We start from the raw sequence: 23118 nt of genomic DNA on the forward strand, positions 1-23118 counted from the left end.
AATGATCTAAATTACATAAATCAGCAGCATATTATTCATAGCTAGCAACACTCAAGAACTTAATACACTCTTGAAAAAAAAAACGCAAAAGGGATATTTTTGTTATTTTAAAGAGAAATATATGTAATAACGTTACAAGCTCAGAGTATGTGATGTTACACGTGTTAAGGCACTGATTGTCAGACCAAAATGACAATAAAAGTTGTGCACTTTGAAAACGGTGGAAAACATCAGATTTTTCGCCAAAACGCAAGCGTGTCCAATAAATTTGTTTGAGAGATCTGTATGTTCTGCAAGTGCAACATGTGCAAAATACCAATAAAAGTGACGGGTTCTCGGTTTCCATAGCTCAGTGTTAAGCCACCGACACGCAATACAGTTACGCCAAGACTGACTGAAGCACAACGCAACAACGCCATTGGTCGCTTGGAAGCAGGCGAATCTCGATCAGATGTTGCCAGAGCTGTGAATGTCCACCCAAGCACCATCACAAGGCTATGGAATCGTCACCAACAACATGGATCAACTTGTGACCGTCCACGATCTGGCAAACCTCGTGTGACCACGTTCGCACAAGATCGCTACATCCGGTTACGTCGCCTTCGCGATAGGGCCACCACTGCGACGTCTACTGCCTCAACCATACCAGGGGTACGTAGGATTTCTGATCAGACCGTACGCAACCGTCGACGAGATTCTTAGGCCCCATGTGCATCCCATCATGGTAAACGTCAACGACGTTTTTCAACATGACAATGCCCGTCCTCACATAGCCCGACTCACCACTGTCTTCTTGAGACACCACAACATCAACGTTCTTTCCCGCCCCTCCAGATCGCCAGATTTAAACCCCCTCAAACATCTTTGGGACGAGTTGGACCGACGTCTGCGACGGCGACAACCTCAACCGCAGACTCTACCTCAGCTTGCAGCAGCTTTGCAGGCTGAGTGGACAGCCATTCCACAGGATGTGATTCGTCATCTCATCGCTTCCATGAGCAGGAGAAGCCAAGCAGTTATTGATGCTCACGGGGGGCATACTCGTTATTGACGTTTAGTGACGTTAAATTTCACCTAGTGAGCGTGGACTTCGCCTTTGCAGACTTTGGATGTTCAGCAGTGAATGTGCAAAGTTTCACACATGTCATACAGAACTACCCGGAATAAACTTGTTAACAATATGTCTCAAATTTTGCCTTTTGCGTTTCTTTTTTGAATAGTATATAATCTGCAAATTTAAGTAATTTATTCACTAGTACTTCATCTATGTCATTGGTGTAAAAGCAAAGGTCTTAAACACTTGGGATACTTCACTTGCGACATTAATCCAGTTTGACTGAATTCCATTTGCACAACCCCGAGGTAATTTTCCAATCAATAAGCCAACTTAATCTCCACGTGTAAAGAGACAATTTCCTTAGAAACCTTTTCCGTGGCATGTTCTCAAATGCTTTATGAAAATCCAGAAAATTGTATCGCAGGATTTTCTCTTAGTGAAACCAAGTTGACTGTCGAATAATTTTCTAAATTTTGTTAAATTACTTTGCTAAATTTTTCATCCATCTAATGTAAGAGTAATGAATCTATAATTATTAGGGCAGTTTTTACCACTTTCTTTCAAAAGATTAGTTACACTAGCTAACTTTTAATTCTTTTGTACCTGCCCACTATTCAGGAATTGACAAAAATTGTATAAAGTGGCTCACACATCCAATTCTTAACCTCCTTCTAAACCACTGGGAAAATTCTTTAAACATCCATTTTTTCTTAATTGCCTCAGAATTAATGCACCAATCTAGTTTGGTCTTATTTTCATCTATCACGGGTTTAACATGTCAAATATTGCTTAGAGATTTGTTATTTGAATCCAAAGAAAAAGTAAAATTTAATAACTCACCCATATCATAGTAATCAGATATAACCTTATCATCCCTCAAGGTTTATACCCCCATCCTAAAATTTTATGTACCATTAATGTATCTGAAGAAATCCTTACAGTTAATTTTTCACTGTCAACAAATTTTTTTTCATATGATTTTTCATGTCCTAATTTCCTGTTTCACTTCATTTCTCTATCTTCAATAATATTCTAAATCTCCTGTTATGCTAGTCAATGCAAGTTTCTTAACCCATGATGTTTTAATTTTATCTCATGCTGTGTTGAGCCAACTTAGTATTTTATTTGCAGCTACTCTTTTCTTTCTACAGTGAATAAAGTTTCCCTGAAATATTTTTAGAAAATTGCATCTGATCAATGTCTCCAAAAATCTCAGGTGCCAAATTTACAGCAGAAAATTCTTGTTGTGACCCTGGAAAATTTGCTTTTTTAAAATTTACAACCAAATATCATTATTCCTTATTTCTAAATGAACCTAATAGAGAAATGTTCATATGCACACAATTTCCATTCTCTCAATCATTTCTTTATTTGCAGTGAAGAATAAATTGAAGACAGAAATATTTCTGATATGTTCTTTAACTAATTGATGAAGAAAACCATCTTGGAAAGTTTCTAAAATCCTTAATTTGTAACAGTTCAGCTCTCAACATTTCCAAATTCTTGTGTCTGCACTGAAAATCACTCATAATTGTTATCTCATTAACAGCTGAAATCTTAATCTCAGCGTAAAGATTCTCACTAATTTCATTCGTATTATTTCATGGTCTGTAACACATTTCCACTAAAAGCTTTTCCCTTTATATCCACCAAAAGAAACACCAATTGATTCAATCTCTTTCTATTGTGTTTGATATCCTTAACTTCCACAAGAATTATCTCACATTTTACATATAAAACCTTTCCTTCCCCCATCATCAGTATTCTGTCCAGATTAAATAGCTTGTAACCTTGTATTTTAAAGTAATTTCTGTCCTTAAAATCATTTATGTCTAACTATGTTTCAGTTATTCCCATTATATCAAAATCCTCCATTCTTGACAGTACTCCCAAGTCACCTATTTCTAGCATTACCACAGCAACAATTAAACCTACATTTATAACTACTTCTATATTTATTTTCTATACTAAACTTTTCTCTGACTTTTTTCTTTTTGAATTTAGTTGATCATTGCCCACAACACCATTTATTTATTGTTTAGAGCTTACCTAACAGCCTAGTTAACAGTCTATCTCATTTAAATATAAATCATACATTCCAAAAGGCTTCCTTCTTTCAAAGTAATTATTTCTCAAGACAAAGCAACAAATCTGCTCATCCTTATATACTAACCTAATCCTAGCATATAACCCTAGTTACCTAGTTACAACTTTATACCTACTGTTAACTCTGGGCAGTATCCTCTATAAAATTAAGATATGACATTTTTATTTAAATGCTTTTATTAACCCCTCATGCTTGTAATCAGCTCCTCTTATTTATTTTTCCCTACATCACAGGCCCGTAGATGTACCACATAAAATACATCTCTTTTAGTTCCCTATATCATATCTCCTGTTGAGTCATTTGTATCCTCCACCTGTGCCCTTGGGTAACATAATCTAATCCTTTTCTCTCTATTGACCCCACAGATTATTCTAGCCACACTTCTTATCAAAGAATCATCTACATCGATAACCTTATCATCCCACATTCTTCTCTGACTCTTCTAGGTTTTTCTTCTGGAGGTTCTTCTCCAGAAGGCAAGACCTGAAATTTGTTGCTCAACAGAATAGGCTAATTACAACTAAATTAATTACTTTTACTCCATTAGTACTCTCTCCTTCTCATATAATTGTTAGCAAATGTATCACTTGTATATAAAAGCTTAAGCTCCACCTGAAATCCTGCTTCCATTTACCACAGCCTGCACTTATCTTTATATATTGTCTCTTCTATAATTGTGATAGCCTCCAATCTTTAAAAGTAGAAATTATACACAAATTGTACATCTTCATTACTAGATTCAGTAAAAGTACTTAACACTGAGGTTGACAAAAATTACTCCAGTGAATACCAGAAAACTATTGTCAAAACTGTTACTGTTAAGCCTAGCATTTAAAAAAAAATTCTTTTATAACGATTTTTTCACTTTAAATAACGTTTACCTTCAGTTGTATAAAACTTGATTAGAAGTGGCAATAACTAATCTTTGATGTACACCCGCCGTTAACTTAAGAATAAGAGTACAATGTATTTGGCATGTTTTATATTTACCAGTAGACATAAGCCTAAAGTTCCGATGCACGTACTGTTTTTTAAAGTATAAGTAAAATTTACATTATCAAACGCTGACTTAAAACTATAACCGTTTTACATTTATTTACTAATCGTTTCACTTCAAGTTAGTCCTGTGCTATTTAACCTAAATTCCTTCAAATTATAACATTAATATTAAATAAATTTTCGAAATATGTAAGAGCTTAACTTTTCTATATCTTCTCTCTTCTGTAGTGCCCTCTGAAGTCGCATATTAGACAATTATGAACAGATTAAAATGAACCCCAAGTAAAGAACTTGTCAACACATTAGATCAGTCAAAGGACTTATATGCATGAAGACATCATTCACAGCCAAAGGTTCAACACTTCTGAAGAGAATGTGATGAGTGGCAGGTCAAACATCTGTAAAGAGTATTGGATGAGCAGTATGTTAACATACCTAAAAATGTAAGGCTCCACTAAAGTTAAGATAGAGGTGGGGGATAATGTTACTAGCTGCAAGTTACACATGTGTGAAGTGTGTGATATTATTCACATTTCATACTCATGGAATATATGGTTGTCTCCAGAGGTGAGATATACTTATGTATAGATTACATGAAGGTGCATCTCAGACAAGTGAGAAGAATATGGCATTAGCGACAGTTTAACACGCAAGAAAAGAAAAGAAAAACTAAAGGTCAGACACGTGTGAACAGAACGTACATAATTTAATAGTATCTGATGATACATAGTTAAGACGCACATTAAGAAGCTGGGATTAGCCACAGGACACTTACATGTGCAGTAAATAGGATGAGCCACAAATAAGATACATGTTAAGATTAGGATCAGTCAGGATGAGCCACAGATAAGATACATGTTAAGATTAGGATCAGTCACACGTCACTCAAGTGTAAAGACCATTGTGTAATTCAAGTTTGTGTTGAGAAAATGGGATAAACTACAGGTTAGACACGCATGAAAAGAAAAGGATCAGTGAAAGGTGAGTGACATATGAAAAGAAATACATAAGTTATACCTCAGACATATTTGGTAGAAATGGGATGAGCCATACTTCAGATATAAGTTTAGGCACAGGAATCTAGCCCAGTTGAAGATTGAGTAAGAAGAAAGGATCATTCCACTTCAGACATATGTTGTGCAAATCAGGAAAGGTTAATAGTAGAATGACTAATATTTGAACTCATCAAGCTCTGCCCTTTGATATAAATATATTCATCATACATATTAAGTCTATTATAATTTGATCTTGAACGTTTCTGGGTAATATGAACTACGTACTACAGGAGAATAGGATATGTGTTATCTATATACCATGTGTTCATAACTTTTTGAGCGAAATAATATCAATTAGAATAACGTTTAACAACAGTGTGTAGATTACTAGCAACATTTTGTTTTAGAAATGATGAAATTACATTAAAAACTGCGTGCTGTTAATTCTACTTTTGGGCTGTTTGTTCAGTGGAGCAAAACTGATCTTGTATAACTATATTACACAAATGAAAGCTATAGTAACTGTTTAACTTCGACTGTTACCTAGAATGATAAACCAATAACATTGTTTCAAATGTAATTGACACTTAATGTGTATCCGTTAATTATGCTTCGCTGCTTTCTGACCTAGGCAAAATCTTCCAAGGTATTTCTGAAGTTGTAAAACAGTTTAGAATGAAACAAATTCTAGTTAGCGATGTCAAATAGACATAACGTTCAGGACGTGATGCTCCTGAACCTGCACCATGAGCAGGTTATGTAAATTGACAGGTAATCCTGTTAGTTTGTAAAGTTCTTGTATCAGTAGGTGATACTGTCTAGCTGCGTCCATCTTGTTCAGTAGTTCAAAATTAAGGACGGTTCTACCTGAATCCTAGTTCTGGTCTAGCTGTTTAGTCCATTCAAGTTGAAAATTCCAAATCAGTGTCATTTCCATTCCTATTGTTATCCTAATTTTGTTACAATTGTGATAAACTGTTTAATTTTCAAAATGTAAAACTATATACATATCAGACACGTACACAAGGAGGTTCAAGGGGTTTAAACGAACTCTCTGTTTTTGTTATATAAGATATATATGTATATAGTTATGAGTAGCGTAGCTACTTATTGTTCTTAATATTTTCTGCTGTGACGGATTTAATGTTATTTTAATAGTATGTTAGTTGCAGTTTAATATATACGGTATTTAGAAATTTATGTAACTTTTCTTGTTAAATGTGTATTGCGGAAGCAGTGCCTGTTCTGTAAATTTGTAGAAGATTCTCGAGAATAAGAATCAACTATATATATTTTACGAATGTATCAGCGTATTTCTAATCATGTTGGGCCAAGTGAAGTTTTGAGAATGTTGCCTAAGGATTAGAAATCAACACACGAAGAAAGAACAGAATATTGTTTGTTTGCTACAATCAATATATTATAAGATTCGGACGCTATGATTATGACAAACGCTTATTAACTGGAAATCTACAAATATTTGAACAGGTACGTTTATAGATTTCAAACTTCACAAACATCAATGAATTTTCTTCGGATGTTAGTATATTTACGAAAACAATAGATATTTTCATCGAAAAGAAACTCACGTGTGAAGAATAGACCTAACTAGCATTCACATCAAGTGAAGTGCATCTCTGTATCAGCATAAATGTGATATACATCTCTTGAACTGTCAAAAAATACACTGCTGGCCCAAATCTTAAAGCCAATGAACATAAAGAAAAAACATGCATTTTGCGTTGTTAGACTCAACCACTTATTTCAGTAGAGCTTCGAATGATGAAAATAAGAAAAGGGAGAAAAAACCTTTTTTAGCATTTAAAAGGGAAAATGTGAACACTATGAAATTAGCCTAAATACTAGCTGGTCAAAAGTTTAAGACCACACTGAAACGAAGCGTTAATTGGTAAACACGTTTGTTTTTGTGTTCAAGCGTTAGCGTTATCAACATCTCCCACTGACATGTTCTGTGTTACATTGGGTAAAAACATTGCAAAGGCTAAAAGGTTGACAGAGTTTGAGCGTGGCAGAATTTCGAGCTGCAAAAGCAAGGTCTCTCTCAACGTGCCATCGCTGGTGAAACTGGGCGTAGTAAAATTGCTGTTGCAAATTTCTTTAAAAACACTGAAGGATACGGACCGAGAATTTCAAGTGGTCGGCCCAAGAAACTTTCGTTGGCATTGAGCAGGAGGATTCGACGGATTGTCTGGCAAGACAGCAGCCAATCGTCGAACCAGATTAAGTCCCTTACGGACGCAGAATGCACCTCAAGAACAATAAGACAGCATTTACAAGAAAAAGGCTTTAAAAACAGTAAACGTCTTCAAAGGCCACGCCTCGTTCCACACCACAAAATAGCTTGGTTATACTTTGCTGAAAAACACCAAACATGGGACGTAGAAAAATGGATGAAGGTTTCGTTCTCTGATGAGAAAAAATTTAACCTGGATGGTCAAGTTATCTTTCAACATTACTGGAACGATAAGGATATCCCACCGGAGACATTTTCTACACGACACAGTGCGGAAGGTTCCATCATCATCTGGGGTGCTTTCTCCTTTCATGGAACAATGGAGCTTCAGGTTATACAGGGGGTCAAACAGCAGCTGGCTACATGTTGGAAAGAGCATCCTTATTGACTGAAGGTCCTCGCTTGTGTGAAAATGACTAGATCTTTCAGCAGGACAATGCTGCAATCCACAATGTCTTCAGGACAAAGAACTTTTTCATGGCGAATAACGTGATTTTTTTTAACTATCCAGTGTGTTCGCCCGAAATGAACCCCACTTAAAATCTTTGGGGGTGGATGGCAAGGGAAGTCTGTAGAAATGGACGTCAATTCCAAAGAGTGCATGATCTCCATGAGCCATCTTCACCACTAGGAATAACATTTAAGCCAGCTTTCTGCAAATGCTTATTTTAACCATGCAAAAGCGAATGTTTGCAGTTATTCCCAATGACGGCAGTGCAACTCACTGACACTTCTTGTTGGGAATTTCTTACCCTGTTTAGGACTTCTTTTTGGTAAAGTCTTAAACTTTTGACCAGCTAGTATTTAGGCGAACTTTATAGTGTTTACATTTTCCCTATTAAATGTTTAAAAAAGTTTTTTTTATTTTCCCTTTTCATCATTCGAAGCTCTAATCAAATAAGTGGTTGAGTCTAACAACGCAAAATACATATTTTTTCTTTATGTTCATTGCCCTTAAGATTTTGGCCAGGAGTGTATTCAGTCCAAGACTGGATAGTTTGTTTTTGAATTTCGCGCAATGCTACTCAAGGGTTATCTACGCTAGCCGTCCCTAATTTAGGAGTGTAAGACTGGAGTGAAGGCAGCTAATCATCATCGCCCACCACCGACTCGTGGGCTACTCTTTTACCAACGAAGTTTGAGATTGACCATCACATTATAATGGCCTGGCATGGCCAAGTGGGTTTAGGCGTTCGACTCGTAATCTGAGGGTCGCGGGTTCGAATCCCGGTCGCACCAAACATGCTCGCCCTTTCAGCAGTGGGTGGCGTTATAACGTAACGGTCAATCCCACTATTTGTTGGTAAAAGAGTAGCCCAAGAGTTGGCGGTGTGTGGTGATGACTAGCTGCCTTCCCTCTAACATTACACTGCTAAATTAGCCTAAAAAGGTGAGCATGTTTGCGATGAAGATGCGAACCCGCGACCCTTAGATTATAAGTCACACGCCTTAACCCACCTAAACTGGATAGAGGACTTAATATTATTTCTAAAATTGAATAAGTTTTTTCACATGAATTAGAATTAACTCGGTTTTCGTGAATCGTGGTTAAAATATTAAGTTTCAGACCAGATAGAAGAGTCAGTATTATTAGTAAGTTTGTAAAACTTTTATGTATAAATCATTTCTAATAACTATTTGTAATAACTCTTATTATAAATTGTATGGTTGTTTGTATATTAAAATGCAGCGAGAAAGAAAATTGTGTGTATCAGTTTGGTTGGAAAGTATCGTAAATTTGATAAATATTGACATTTAATTAATTTCTAAATTAAAAATTAAAATTTCCGGCTATTTGAAATCGTATTTGGTAGTGTAAGTAACACTACTTTGACTAAATTTTTGTGATGAAGAGCTAGAATGTTTACTTAGAAATAGCTACATACTTCCACACATTCCACCATCACGTAGCATTAGCATGGTTTGCACATTGATTGTGCTTCGCACAGTATACGTTGGTGTTTGATTTCACAATTTAGAATCAGAGTTCAAACATTCAACAGAACCAATTACAAGTGAAAGTTCGTTCTATCAAATTATTCTGACATATACAGGTAACTAAAAATCTACGTAAAATATTTTCTCAACCCAAACGAGCTGTTTTTGCACATGTAATTTCAGAATAGTTTGTTATGCGCCTTTCATGTGTGTGTGTGTGTGTATATATCTTGATCATATGATCTGGTTTAACGAAGATGTATTAAAATCATATCTGAACAGTGGGTATTATAAAAAAATTTTCTTCATTTTCCACGTCCATTTTTATTATAAATTTCAGATCTGAAATGTACAGTACTCAAGTTCTCCTGGAAGTCTGCTTTCGTAAATCTAAAGGGAGAAATTCTATAATTAAGAATGTTTCAGTTTTATTTCATTACAAACTAACACCGTATAATTTATCAAGAACTCTAAATATATCTTTTAGTCTCAGAGAAATCACTGCACAGATATTTTCTTGTTCAATGTCAAAATTTACCCATATTATCAAGTGTATTCTACATAAATTTAAGTATAACCTTCCAAACTCAAAACTGTTACTGAATTCATTAAGGGTACAAAACATCACTACAGAAGAAAACAAAAGAAAGGCATGTAATTCGAGAGTTGTGGGTTCGAATCCCTGTCATACTAAACATACGTGCCCTTTCAGCCGTGGGGGTAAAAGAGTAGTCCAAGAGTTCGCGGCGGACTGTGATGACCAACTTCCTTCCCACTTGTCCTACACTTCTAAATTATAAACGGCTAGCGCAGACAGCCCTTGTTTAGCTCTGCGCGAAATTCGAGACAAATAAAACAAATCTTCATAACTTAAGTTGTGAAGTGTAATCTAAGTAAACTTTCCATACATGCGAAATACTTTCGGATCAAACATAAGTAAAAACTATAACCAGTTTGGAGAAGTAGCATATGAAAGTTATGCTGGAGAAAGAAACATTAGACCACATAACATTCACTTTAATTAAATTTTTCGAACATTTTCATGATTTTTTTTCTTTGTATTTCACCAGGGCTGCTATCAAGACCAGAATTTTCATAATAATGATTGGTTTGTTTGGGATTTCGTGGAAAGTTACAAGAGTGCAATCTATGCCAAACGTTTCTAATTTCGTAGTGATATATTAAAGGGAAGGAAAATAGTCAACATCAACCATCGCCAACTCTTGGGCTACTGTTTTACCAACATATATTTAGTCACATTATTATTCACCGGTGACTGAAATGGCGATCATGTTTGGTGATTGGATTCGATCCCGTGTTTTGTAGATAGAGAAACGAAGTCACTAACCACCAGGCCATGCTAGGCCTCGAAAGAAAGAACCTAACTGCCAAACTCTCATTCAAAATTATGTATAAACAATGTTCTATCTACATTACCTACTAAGACTAGTATTGTCGAAAGAAGTTGTAAAGAAGTCGTATCAATTATATTTGTTTTATTTGAACTTCGCCAGAAATCTTAGAGAAGTTCTCTTATTGTTTATTATGTGTAATTTACTCAAATTGATACTGCAACCACGTTATAATTTCCAAGTCCAGATGTTTAACACACTGGAAAAATTTTCATTCCTACTTTTAAACATACAAAAAACAATTAAATTTATAATCACTTTTGTTACTAAAATGTTTTTCACCAAACTATGTCATGACGTCACTTATATAATAATACTTTGTGCACATAGTAATAGTGGTCTTTTTACTTAGAAACGGATAAAACAGTTACATATAAAACATACAGTGAAAACAAGAAGAATTAGTTGTGGATATTTATACCAAATTATTCTGTATTTGCATTAGTGTACTGCTTCTTTCAGGGAATGAAGTTATCCACAAAATTAAACGTGGTTCCATCCTCACACTTATCTGTTCTACAGAAGAACATAGTAAAGATGGAAAACAAATTACTTGGTATACCACTTGGAAATCACCCCACTCGCTTTTAAATACATTGCAACCATATTTTACATTATTTTACTTTAACCTTTCACCCACCATGTGTTTAGTTTGAAAAATAATTTATATTGCCTATGTATACGTCGGTTATCAATATTATGGCAGCAGTATCACTTATATCTAAATTATTTCACAATATAAACAATTTTACGTTGTTATTTTACTCTTTGTGAACAAGCAATCCGGATGTACATACAAAGAAAAAAGAAAATGAATCCTGTCATTATTTATTGTTTGGAGAGCATTACAAATATAGTTTAACTGTTACAAAAAATTCGATAACAAATGTTTTATCAATCTAACCATATATTAGCTCATTACGGGTTTTAAATCAGTTGTTTACGAAAATCGTGCTTTAGATCTAACGTTTTCTTCGATATTAGAACCCGTCAGTATGGCTTTACTATAGAAATCAAAAATATATTTCCTTTATCCATTGTAAAATATATATAGCATGTGTATTAAATCCTTATGCTGGTGAAGCATTGAAGCTTCTCAGTTAACAAAAGAGTTAAAAAAAATCACTTAAAATGAAGATGTTCTTTGGCTACATTCCTCTCAAAATGATTTTACACACCCTGTTATTTAAAGTTTGAATTGGACTAAATGCAGCCAAAGATCTTGTGGGGTTAAAAGGGAGTTTAATTAAAACTTTTAATTAAAATTTCATTTGTTAAAACTAGTTTTCTTTTTCACCAATCTTTTTATTCTCGTGGTTCAATTACTTACAAATGCGTTGTTGTTTTCTACATTTTTTATGAATACATTTAAATTCAAATTCTATAGGCATGTGTTTGGTTTAAGTAGAGTACATATTCGCAAAGAAGAAATAGAAACATAAAAAACAGCTTAATAAGAGTAGTATAATTTAGTGTACGAATTAATCTTCTATTAAGAGACATTGTGGGATTTTAAGGGAAAAAATATTATAATTTATATATTTACTCCTACTTGCTTACGATATATAGTGTATGATTTCTCCCATATATTGGATTAGAGAACAACTCGATTAACGTTTTTGCGAAGTATAAAAACTTAAACATTTTCTAACACACTTAACAAACAACTCCCTTCTATAAAATTCAACGTAAAAGAATGTCAGTATACTTTGACCATATATAGGCTTTTCCATGAGTATTTTAAAGGTCACCCACACTGACATCTGCATACATTGGAAATCAGCTCACCAACTAAAAAAACAAACAAATGCATTAAAAAAATTCTTTTTAATGCTACAGCCATTTGTAATTTATAAGATATTATGAGTTCAGGAACCCAACATTTGAGACCCTTTTCTCTTTGCATAAACATATTTCCTAAAACTATCACCGAAAACACAATTACCAACATTTACAAACATTCACGGTATTTCTCATCCACTGGAAATATTATGGTTTTGTCTACGTAAAATTCACAGTTTTAACATAAATGTTAAATTTGTATTTATTCCTGGCACAAAATTAGGGCAGTGTTGTACCAAATAAACTCCCAAGTATAGGAACTTGTGGATGAAAGTAAAGCGGAATCTCATTACGCATCAACCACACAATATCCACCATATCAATGACGACGAGGCCTTTTCTACATCACCAGAGTCCGTCAGAACAACTATGTTAGTAATGTTGTTTATCAATACAAATATCAGTGTAGTAGATAGAGCCACATGAGAGAAACAGGGAGAAAAATCAATACCTGTATAAACGAGCACAATAATCAACCTTGTATTGCTCAATATGAACAAAACTCTGGTCACAACATTCCCTTTCATTCACTTCATAACCTATTTAGAAGGAATAAGAACCCTCTGTAAACAAATATGTTGGTATATTTTATAATATTTGTTTACCAACAATATTTCAAATAATTTACGACGGATTCACTTAAGCTTTTATATTTCAAATGTAGTTTTCAAACAATCACTCGTACATTGTACGTCATATATTGCAGACGTGAAGTGGTAAATATTTTAACTGTCTCTTATGAATATTTCAGAAACGTATATTAAATCTTATTAATGGAAAACTACGTTATAAATAATTACCTGCACCAACTAAATTAGAAGTTACCCGCTTGAACAGCTATACGTTTTCACATTTACAATGCTGTAATTAGAAAATCGATTCCCCTCGGTGAACTCAGCAGATAACCCGATGTGGCTTTGCATTTATGAAAAAACACCCACATACACTTAATTAGAAATAAATTTACTTATATCGTGCACACAAAGACATGTATATATAGTGTGTTATTATCCGATGCAGCATGAAAAATCGACATGTGGTATCCGATGAACAAAACAGATACTTTAGAGCTCTCATAAATAAATTAAGGAGAAAGGGAAGTGAATTAGAAAGCATTCTTATCACTCGTGACTTGAGTACGATGATGTTACCGAGCTTTTAATTCATATCAACTCTCACAACTCCACTGAAGTCATGAATGTTTAATGTTTACTAATGTTTCAAACTATAACTACATTTTGAAAATTACAACAGTCTTTACCTGCAACAAGAGTCAATATTTTCTAAAATCACGACTTTCAATTTGTCCTTCTAAATTATTCCTCAATAAAAAATTAAAGTGATATGTTACGTAAAATTTTCTTTGTATAAGCTTCACAATTATCAAAGTAATTAAATTAATGATAAACCTTATTTACAGTTGTTTATGTAGCCTTAAAAAATTTGAGAATAAATACTGTTAGTTACCAACAAAGAAGGATAAGTTAAATATTGAAACATTAGTGACACATTTATGTAGGACAACATTTTTACTAAAGCTTCTAGATAGTTATGTGAAAAAGGATACATTCCAGAGTGTGAAAACATGACATTTTATACACGAAATCATAATTCTATTCTATTGCATATTTTATCAACGTCATTGTTGGTCATTCCATTCAAAACATCATTGGTAGTAATAACTTCGAGGTATCGCCTGACCTCAGAATGGAAGATTTCACAGTCTAATATTATAGAAATTTTTTCAGTGATAGGACACACATGGTACTGTAGGTCTGATATAAGACAAGAGATAAGACATAATTAGAACGAAATGACTTTTGTTGTTTTCTTAACCAACATTATATAATCAAAACTACATGTATGCCATGGAAAAATTCGACCCATAAAATTGAAAGAATAATAAAATATTCTCTTGTCCTAACAGTTTTCTTCAACACTATACGCTGATCAGCTTCTAGAAGCTCTGTCTCAAGCTCATTAGACCATAGTTCTATAAGATAACTCTCAATTTACCACGTATCTTGTGCACGTAAGTTGATCTTTATGGAAGTAACGTGATCAGGGTTATGAGTATACCAGTTTTTAAAATTTCTCCTTCCTCAGTCTATAGCCACACTAAGAAAGAAGTCATAGAACATTAAGAACTAACAAAAGTTTAATTTTCATGAAAATACTTCTCTGAAGCCTCATAACTTTCTCAAACAGTTATTTACCCTTAGTGACAATCTCTTCATTCTGGTTCCAAGTCTTACATACATTATTCTTAAGTACAAAACCTAAAACTTAATAGAATAAAGAGCATTTGTCAGAAGAGATGTACATAACCCTACGCAAACAAATTCTATGTATTTGGCACTAAACGTTTCTGCTAGTTACGTACTCTGTAGTATTCTCAGTAATCTGAAGTACATTAATTTCACTCATAGTACAGGTTCAATAATACAGCTGGATATTATACGTATTCTTTGGACTTGAATAAATTGTTAAGAATGAAAGAGACTGAATCCAGTTTTTTACTACTCAGAAAAATAGTTATTAAACAATTAGATGCAATGAGTATGATGAAAAACACTATTTTTACTGGAGCTTTCAGACATCTCTGTGAAAAAGAATCTATTCATTGTATAGCATAATATAAATGAAACGATACTGCTATTTTTTTAAGGGTTCATGTCATTTACATCTCATAATGCACTCATAGCCAATACAGATTAATGATAACACAGTTATAACTTTAATTGTAACAGCTATCAGTCTCGACACGAGTTTTTAAATGTTTTATTTATTAATCAAAACTTGGTGACGTCACAAAACGTATGGTTGGTTTTGAAAGATAAAAAACAAACAAATAATGGTAATAAAATATAGTACGACTTTAATTTGACTTATAGTGGAACTACCCCTGATTTAAATAAAAATAATACATTAGTGTTAAAAGATCGTTTGTTTCTGCTATTAAAATATTTTATTCACACCAATAAAAAAACAGATAAATTGAATGATATAGGTTTGTTTTTGTACGTTAATTTCGTTATCTCGCTAAGAACTTCATCACGAGACTTCGATGTTCCAGCCACGTGCTATATGTTCGATTTTTTATTTTGATCACAAACTCTTCTAGTAACGGTTTTAATCTTGCTGGAAGCTGGATGGGGGTTTTTGGTTGAAGCCTTTTCTCTTTAGACTATTAAATTATTTTCATATATAACAATTTAATTTTCAACGCAATTGCTTTATTACTTTATCTAGTATTGTTCGTATATATTCTGGAATTTTCAAAATAGTAAAATTAAATTTCAAGCCAGCGAAACTGAAAACAAATGCGTTGACTGTGTTGGTTAAAAAGGTTTGTTTTGTGTAAATATTTTAAGGAATTGTGCGTGTAACAGTGAAGAACTGAATTCAAAACTAATTTAGCTTTAAAATTTCTAATTTTATTTCTTGAAAAATATGCACTTTGGTCTAGGCTTTGTAAATTGCAATCTTGCATCACGTCTTCGCTTTAGGCTTAAGTGTAATGAAAGTAATGCAATAGGCTCACTTTACTCGTGACAAAGTTAACACTTTTATATTTATATTTTTTCTAGTTGTTTAATGTAGTCTTCTGAGACTTATTATCATGAATTGTAGACAAAAGAAAAGTAAATATTACCAATTAAGAAGTATTATGAAGGGAAACAGCTGAAAAAAAAACATTGGTTCAGTGGTTAGTGAAAGAAAAAACAAAGTGAAGGATGATGTGACAAATCAAGAAAGATCAGGAAAAATTTTACACAGGTGACCAAAAAATGCATATTCATTTGAATTTCGATTTTTTTTAAAGTATTAGGAGTGCAATTTCTCTTATCTTTTACAATTCCAAGTGCAGTGGTTAGTATTAAAATATCATTGGAATTGGTTTTATACAGTTTTTGTTTTTATTGAATAATGAAAATATATGGTTTTGTCAATCTTCACACTTTCTATCTACATGGCCTGGCATGGCAAGGTGGTTAAGGCACTCGACCCATAAACTGAGGGTTGCAGGTTCGAATCCTCTCCCTACCAAACATACTTGCCCTTTCAGTTGTGGGGGCATTATAATGTGATTATCAATCCCACTATTTGTTGGTAAAAGAGTAGCCCAAGAGTTGGCAGTGGATGGTGATGACTAGCTGCCTTCTCTCTAGTTTTACACTGTAAAATTAGGGATGACTAATATAGATAGCCCTGAAGTAGCTTTGCACGAAATTCAAACCAAACTAATTCTACCAGCATGTGAAATGTTATGATATTATAAATAGAACACTGCCAAAAACAGGCTTGTAAAGTAGTATAAGATAATGGACAGCTGATGAGTCTTTTGACAGAAAGCTTAATATAATTAAAACTTAAGCAAATTCCAGGTCTATAAAAGACCTGCACTTACAGTAATTACATAAATACTCAACACATAATGAGAAACAGTCAACCGAAATGTCACATGGTTGTATAAATCAAAACTGAAAATGACAATATAATGCAGTGGTAGAACATGATCAGGGGTATTATGTGAAGGTATTTGACCTGTGCTACTTCTATGAATACTGTATGATGCATGTAGTTGTAGGTTGATGTGGGCTAAAACTGTGAAGATGAAGATTTGTGATGCTAAATTTATGAATGTTGTAAGCTGATTGGACAAGAGTTGGGTGATTTTCAGATTGGTACTGGCTGAAGGTTCCATTGGCCACAGTATTATTATGTCACTAAACGTGTATGAAATACTTTATCCCTTTCTTGCTTTACTTTCGTTCATCAGGTACCAAAAGAGCACCAATCTCATCTGATCAAGTTTTAGTTGTCTAGTGAAATATATCATCCCAGAAATATGGAACTAAAAGTGCTACCTTAAACTTTTATAAGTGCAACAGAATTTTAATAATAGATAACCTAACCTGTTATGTATATTTTCATATTTTTTTATTTACTAACAAAAACAAGTAATAATATTAGGCTTAGTTGTACATATTATACTCAAAATTACAAATTAATTTTTTTCCTCTTCTAAAAGGAAAATTAAACTTTTGGTAATATGTAGTTCAAAACCCCAATTGCTATAACATACTGCCAAAACGATAAAAATATGTGTGTAGAATAATGTGTAATTTTTCTTATGACTTTATCTCCAAATGACATATAAATATTGAAATAAAGCTCAGTTTTTTACATTCTCCTGACAAACATTCAGTGAAAACATCACCTATATATTTACATTCCCAATTAGAAAAAAATGTACACCAAGTGAATATTAATTACGTGAACAAAATCATTATGTGTATTTTCCTTGGAAAACTGAGCTTTATCCTTTAAAGGCTATTTTGTAATGTTACCAGTATTAGCATTTGATGTCTTACAGCTGTTTTGAGGAGAGTTGTGTTTTGAAATCTCTGTTAATTAATTTTATTTATCTTTGATCTTAACATTGATTTAATCTTATAAATAAACTGCATGCAATGATTAAAGAGAAAGGTAAAAACTGTACAAGTTTAACACCTCGTGAAAAGCAAAGTTTAACTCTGCACAAGTAATTTACCAGATTATGGTTTGCTTATATTTCTTTATAATATTCAAAAATATTATACTTTTGTCAAATATTAAGTGTTCAATATATAATGTCTAAAATTAATTTCTAATGGATAAAAATTAATACACAGTCATGAATTTGTTGGGAGAATTAAACATTAAACCAGAAAGATATTTTAGTGTCTTTTGATATTTCAATGTTCATTAAAGTGCCTGATAAAACAGCCATTTTATATTTCAAGAAGAAACTGAAAGAAATTAAAAATTTACTTTTACATCCATATTATTGAAGTTCTATAAGTATGTTTCAAACAATATTTTATAAGCAGAAAAAATGTTTAGCTGTGGAACCTTCTTTGTCTTCATTATTATTAAATTTATTTAGAAACTGAAGCATTAGAGATATCTGATAAAATCCTGAAATTTGGTTGAGGTATATTGATGACACATTATTTACATGGTAGCATATTAAAGAGGAATTACCTGTTAAATTAATTACCTCAAAAACTGCCAATTCTATCAGATTTGCATATTAAAAATATCTTTACCTTTCGTGAATGTCATAATGAATGAAAGTTAATATGAAAAGTACTATTTATTAAAAACGTTATTAACATAACACAGCATAAAAAATTATTACACAAAAAAACCTCAAAAAAGTGCTGTTTTTTCATTCTTATATGGATATGATACTAAAGTTATGCTGTTAATATACAAACTTTAATAAAGAGGTATTACTAATTAAGTATACTGCAGAAGAAACAAAATTTAATTATGGTATTGTTGACAGAGCTGTGAAAAACTAATAAAAGCATTTAGCTATAACCAGTAAGATTTAGTATTGTCATTTATACATGGTTTGTGAAATAACAAAAAAATTTAGCAAAGAAAATTGTTTTTGATATATAAGTCAATGAACAAAATTAGCCAAATTTCTTAATAAAACGAAAGAAAAAATTGATTTAATGGAAACAGTAAAAATATGTAAATATGAAGAAAGTTTACATGGTACAAATTAGATAGAAGTTTAAAATACAGAATGAATAAACATAAACAAAATAAAAATATTTTATTTCACCATTAGAAGAAGTATTAATGAAAGACCACATGATTCAGTAGGGAAAACTGTTAGTTAAACACCAATTTTTTTCAATAAAAGAATATACATAGATCTCTTCAGACAAGTCAAATGCAGGTAAACTTAAAATATTAAATTATGGACCTGAAGGAAATGTTGTGCTGCATCAGATGAAATTCTTTAATAGTAAATTGTATTTGGTGATATTTTGTAAAAGTGGAAATAAGTCTTGATTCTTGCATAACTTTCGATTCTGAAGATTATGCAACTGAAGGGATTCTTAGCACATCATCATTACAGGAACGTACGTCTAATTGCTACAAAGTACATGAAATGTGTTAATTCTCACACTACGATAGCACATTTTCGGGTCAAGATGTTTAATAATTGCTTGAATTAAGGACCTGGTAGCTAACTTCACCAGTAGAGTATTTCAAAACACATGGAAGAATAGAATTATCTTTACTCATTCTGCTCTTGTCAATACCATTAAGGAAGTACTTATAAACAAATAGTTCCTACCGAGTTAGAAACCTTCACCTGGATGAATAAGATTTATTTCAATAAAATAGAAATCATTTCATTGTAAAGAATGTTTATGTGAGCAAAAATGGTTTTAGTTTAAAAGACTTGTGAAACACATCAATCTGAGAAACAGAAATGTGTATCCTAGTGATTTAAGTCTGGAATTTTTTTAAATTTACTTTGGTCCAAATATTTCCTGAAGTTAAATTTTGATAACATTAAACACTTTTCAGTAAATGTTCAAAGAGAAATATGTATTTTAATTTAAATTCCTAGTTTTATATGTACAAGAATTAAAATATTTTGATCATTTATATATATAAAAACTATATTCAACACAGCCTATTTTGTTCAGCAATCACTGCATTGATATTTCAAAATTTGTGAAGGCCAGATGTTGCATGAAAGAACACATCAGGTCAAAGTTTCCATTTCTATTTTTTACAACAATATTGTAAGGTAGTATTTATTTTTACAACATATGTACATACTCTTGATAGAATATGAAAAGAAAAATTTTGACAGAAGTTTCAGCAATGTAAACATATACTATACATTAGTTTCTTAGTTACTTTTACCACAGAACTCCATTTTGATTGATGAAATATTCAAAGAGATTGATTGGTATGTGTGTTGTGGTTTGGTTTTGAGTTTTGCGCAAAGCTACACGAGGGCTATCTGCGCTAGCCATCCTTAATTTAGCAGTGTAAGACTAGAGGGAGAACAGCCAGTCATCACCATCCACCAATTCTTAGGCTACTCTTTTAGTAATAAATAGTGGGATTGACCATCAAATTATAACACCCTCACGGTTTAACGCCTTAACAATCTGGCCATGCCGGGACAGAATTGTGTCTATAACAGAAAAGGGATATTACTGAACTTTGTCTTAAACCAGGATACCTGAGTAATATGTGTATAGAGTGGAACAGGAATATTACTAAACTCCCATCCCTGTGATACACCAGTCTTGAATACCCACTTTTAGTAACATATCCCTTGACCTCACGTTTTCCAGACATTCCTGATTTTTGTAATGTGAACCCTATATCTAAAATTTTGCAATCCAGTTTTCCTTTCTTGGAGAGTGAGGTATAATTTCTACCTCTTAGATTCTATAGCCCTGGTATACTGATGTGTCAACAGTAAGTTTATTGGTTTACAGTGCTATAAAACAATGTTTGATACCTGTGGTGGACACACCACAAATAGCATATTGTATAATTTTAGATTTTTTTCAACTAAAGAAAACTCCACTTTTTTTTTTCCTGATATTACTCCTGTCTCAGAGATTTTGTAGCCCTCCATTTTTGCTTTCGTGCAGTAGAGTCTCTACATCTGAGATTCTAGTTTTATTTTGGTATGACCCTTCTCTTTGAGATGACACAGAACAAGTTTACATCAACAACATTTCTATATAGTCATTAACATCACCATAATATGAAAATCAACTAATAAGGAGAAGAATAATTATGGTATTTTCAGTTTAAATTTCATTTCTTATTAAGATATTAGAAAGTTCGAACTTAAAATCTGATGTTTACTTTATTTTTTAAATTTGTAAAAAAGACTTTAAGTTATGGCCTGATATTTAAAATTTTGAGCAAACAATGTAGCGGTTGAGATTCCTTTAAACACACTCCGTGCCTTGTAAAAGCTAATAGTGCTCTTGTTTCTTTGATTTTCTTCTCCCATGCATGAAATGAACAGGACCAGCTGAAGATTTCCCAAATTTAATGATATTGAGTTCTGCCCATTTTGAAGAATGTCTTAGAAGAATGAATCAGCACCAAGACCAATACATGTGAAGACATCAGTATAGCCTAATGGTAAGACATGTATGAAGATAAAAGTATCATCTACATTAATGACAGAAGAATCACATGATGACGAAAATATCACATCAACATGAAGGTTTTTTCTTCAGTAAAAGGTGAGCCACTGTGAAGACTTTTTAAAAATATCAAATAAGATGGACATGAGAGATACTGGATTAGCTCGTGGTAACACGTAAAAATAATAGGATTAAAGAATGTTTTCCCATAGGTCAGACCCGTGAGAAATGGGATTAGCCCCAGATATGATGTGTGAAAAGTATAAGACCGATCAAAGTTCTTCAACATTTAAAAAGAAAAGTGTCAACCAATGATTTTCCACATCTGAAGACAATAGGATTAGCACTAGTTAAAGACTGTTTAAGAAGAAAATATCACCATCAAGACAGACATACATGAAGACATCACAATAGACCCCTAAGTAAGAAACTTTTTAATGTCATAAGAGATGGGAGACTCACAGGAAAAAAGCATGATCACCAAATAAACATATATGAGTGAAATCTTTAAGATCAGTCACAGGTGAACCATGTGTGAAGATCTTTGAAAGTGTCCCATATCAGACAGATGTGAAAAGAAGAGGATCACCTACTGGCCATGAACATTCAAGGGCAACATGGTGTGCCATACAGAATTCTGATAACAATGCTTTGGAAGAACCATATCCAAGAGCTATTCTGTTGTCTTACATGGTATAGTTAACATAATTAATGAAAGTAACAATATATAGAAGTATTAAAGTAACACTGGATTAGAACTGCTTACATAAAAGTAAACATATCAGAGCTGTAACCCTATTATATCATGCCTATTTGTTGTATCACATATGAGTGTGTATGTTTCTTATAGCAAAGCCAAATCAGGCTATCAGCTCTGTCCATCAAGGGGAATCAAAGCCATGATTTTAGAGTTGTAATTCCATACACTAACCCTATGGCTCTCCCCTAAATAATACAGTAAATAACCTTGCACTTAGAAATGTGAATAATCATTTTTCAGTGTATTTTAAATTATAATAGCATATAGTGCTGAAATTAAAAACTATTTTTTGTAAACAAAAACAGCATTTTCTTCATAGTCAGTAACACGAAAGACTTTAATAATTCATAAGATTGTATTTTCCTTTCAGATCAGTATTCTCAAGTACTAGATCATCCCTGATCAGATTTCCTGGAACCACATAAACACTATCCCCCCCTTGTTTTTTTATAAACTTGAAACTACTGTTAAATTCTCTTACTGGATTGCGTTTGAAATTCATTTTGAAGAATCTTTCATTCCAACTACTTTTCTTTCCTTGATCCAAGTTGTCATTATACTTATTAGCTATGTAGTCAAAAGTTTTAAAATGTCAGGGCTTCAACAGTTATATATTCCTGTTGTGCCTCAGTTCCTTTTTACATAGATAATACATGGTAGAGTACGATTTATAAACAGGATTTGTGATAATGTCCTTCTCTTAGAATAGGGTCTGTGTTCAACTTGGTGAAAATAGTTTTGTCTTGCATTTTACAGTCTATATATTTGAT

The 23118-nt window shown here is 32.8% G+C and overlaps 1 long non-coding RNA gene across 1 annotated transcript; it reads left to right on the forward strand.

Annotated features, from left to right (window-relative positions):
* The first annotated feature begins 15675 nt into the window (after positions 1 to 15675).
* Positions 15676 to 22825, forward strand: LOC143239144 (uncharacterized). Its single transcript, XR_013021032.1, has 3 exons — positions 15676 to 15953; positions 16195 to 16384; positions 21465 to 22825. It is a non-coding gene; the product is annotated as an uncharacterized LOC143239144 (long non-coding RNA).
* Positions 22826 to 23118: the final 293 nt, after the last annotated feature.

The sequence above is a fragment of the Tachypleus tridentatus genome, chromosome 13, assembly GCF_004210375.1.
Source record: "Tachypleus tridentatus isolate NWPU-2018 chromosome 13, ASM421037v1, whole genome shotgun sequence".
Classification (NCBI taxonomy): Eukaryota; Metazoa; Arthropoda; class Merostomata; order Xiphosura; family Limulidae; genus Tachypleus; species Tachypleus tridentatus.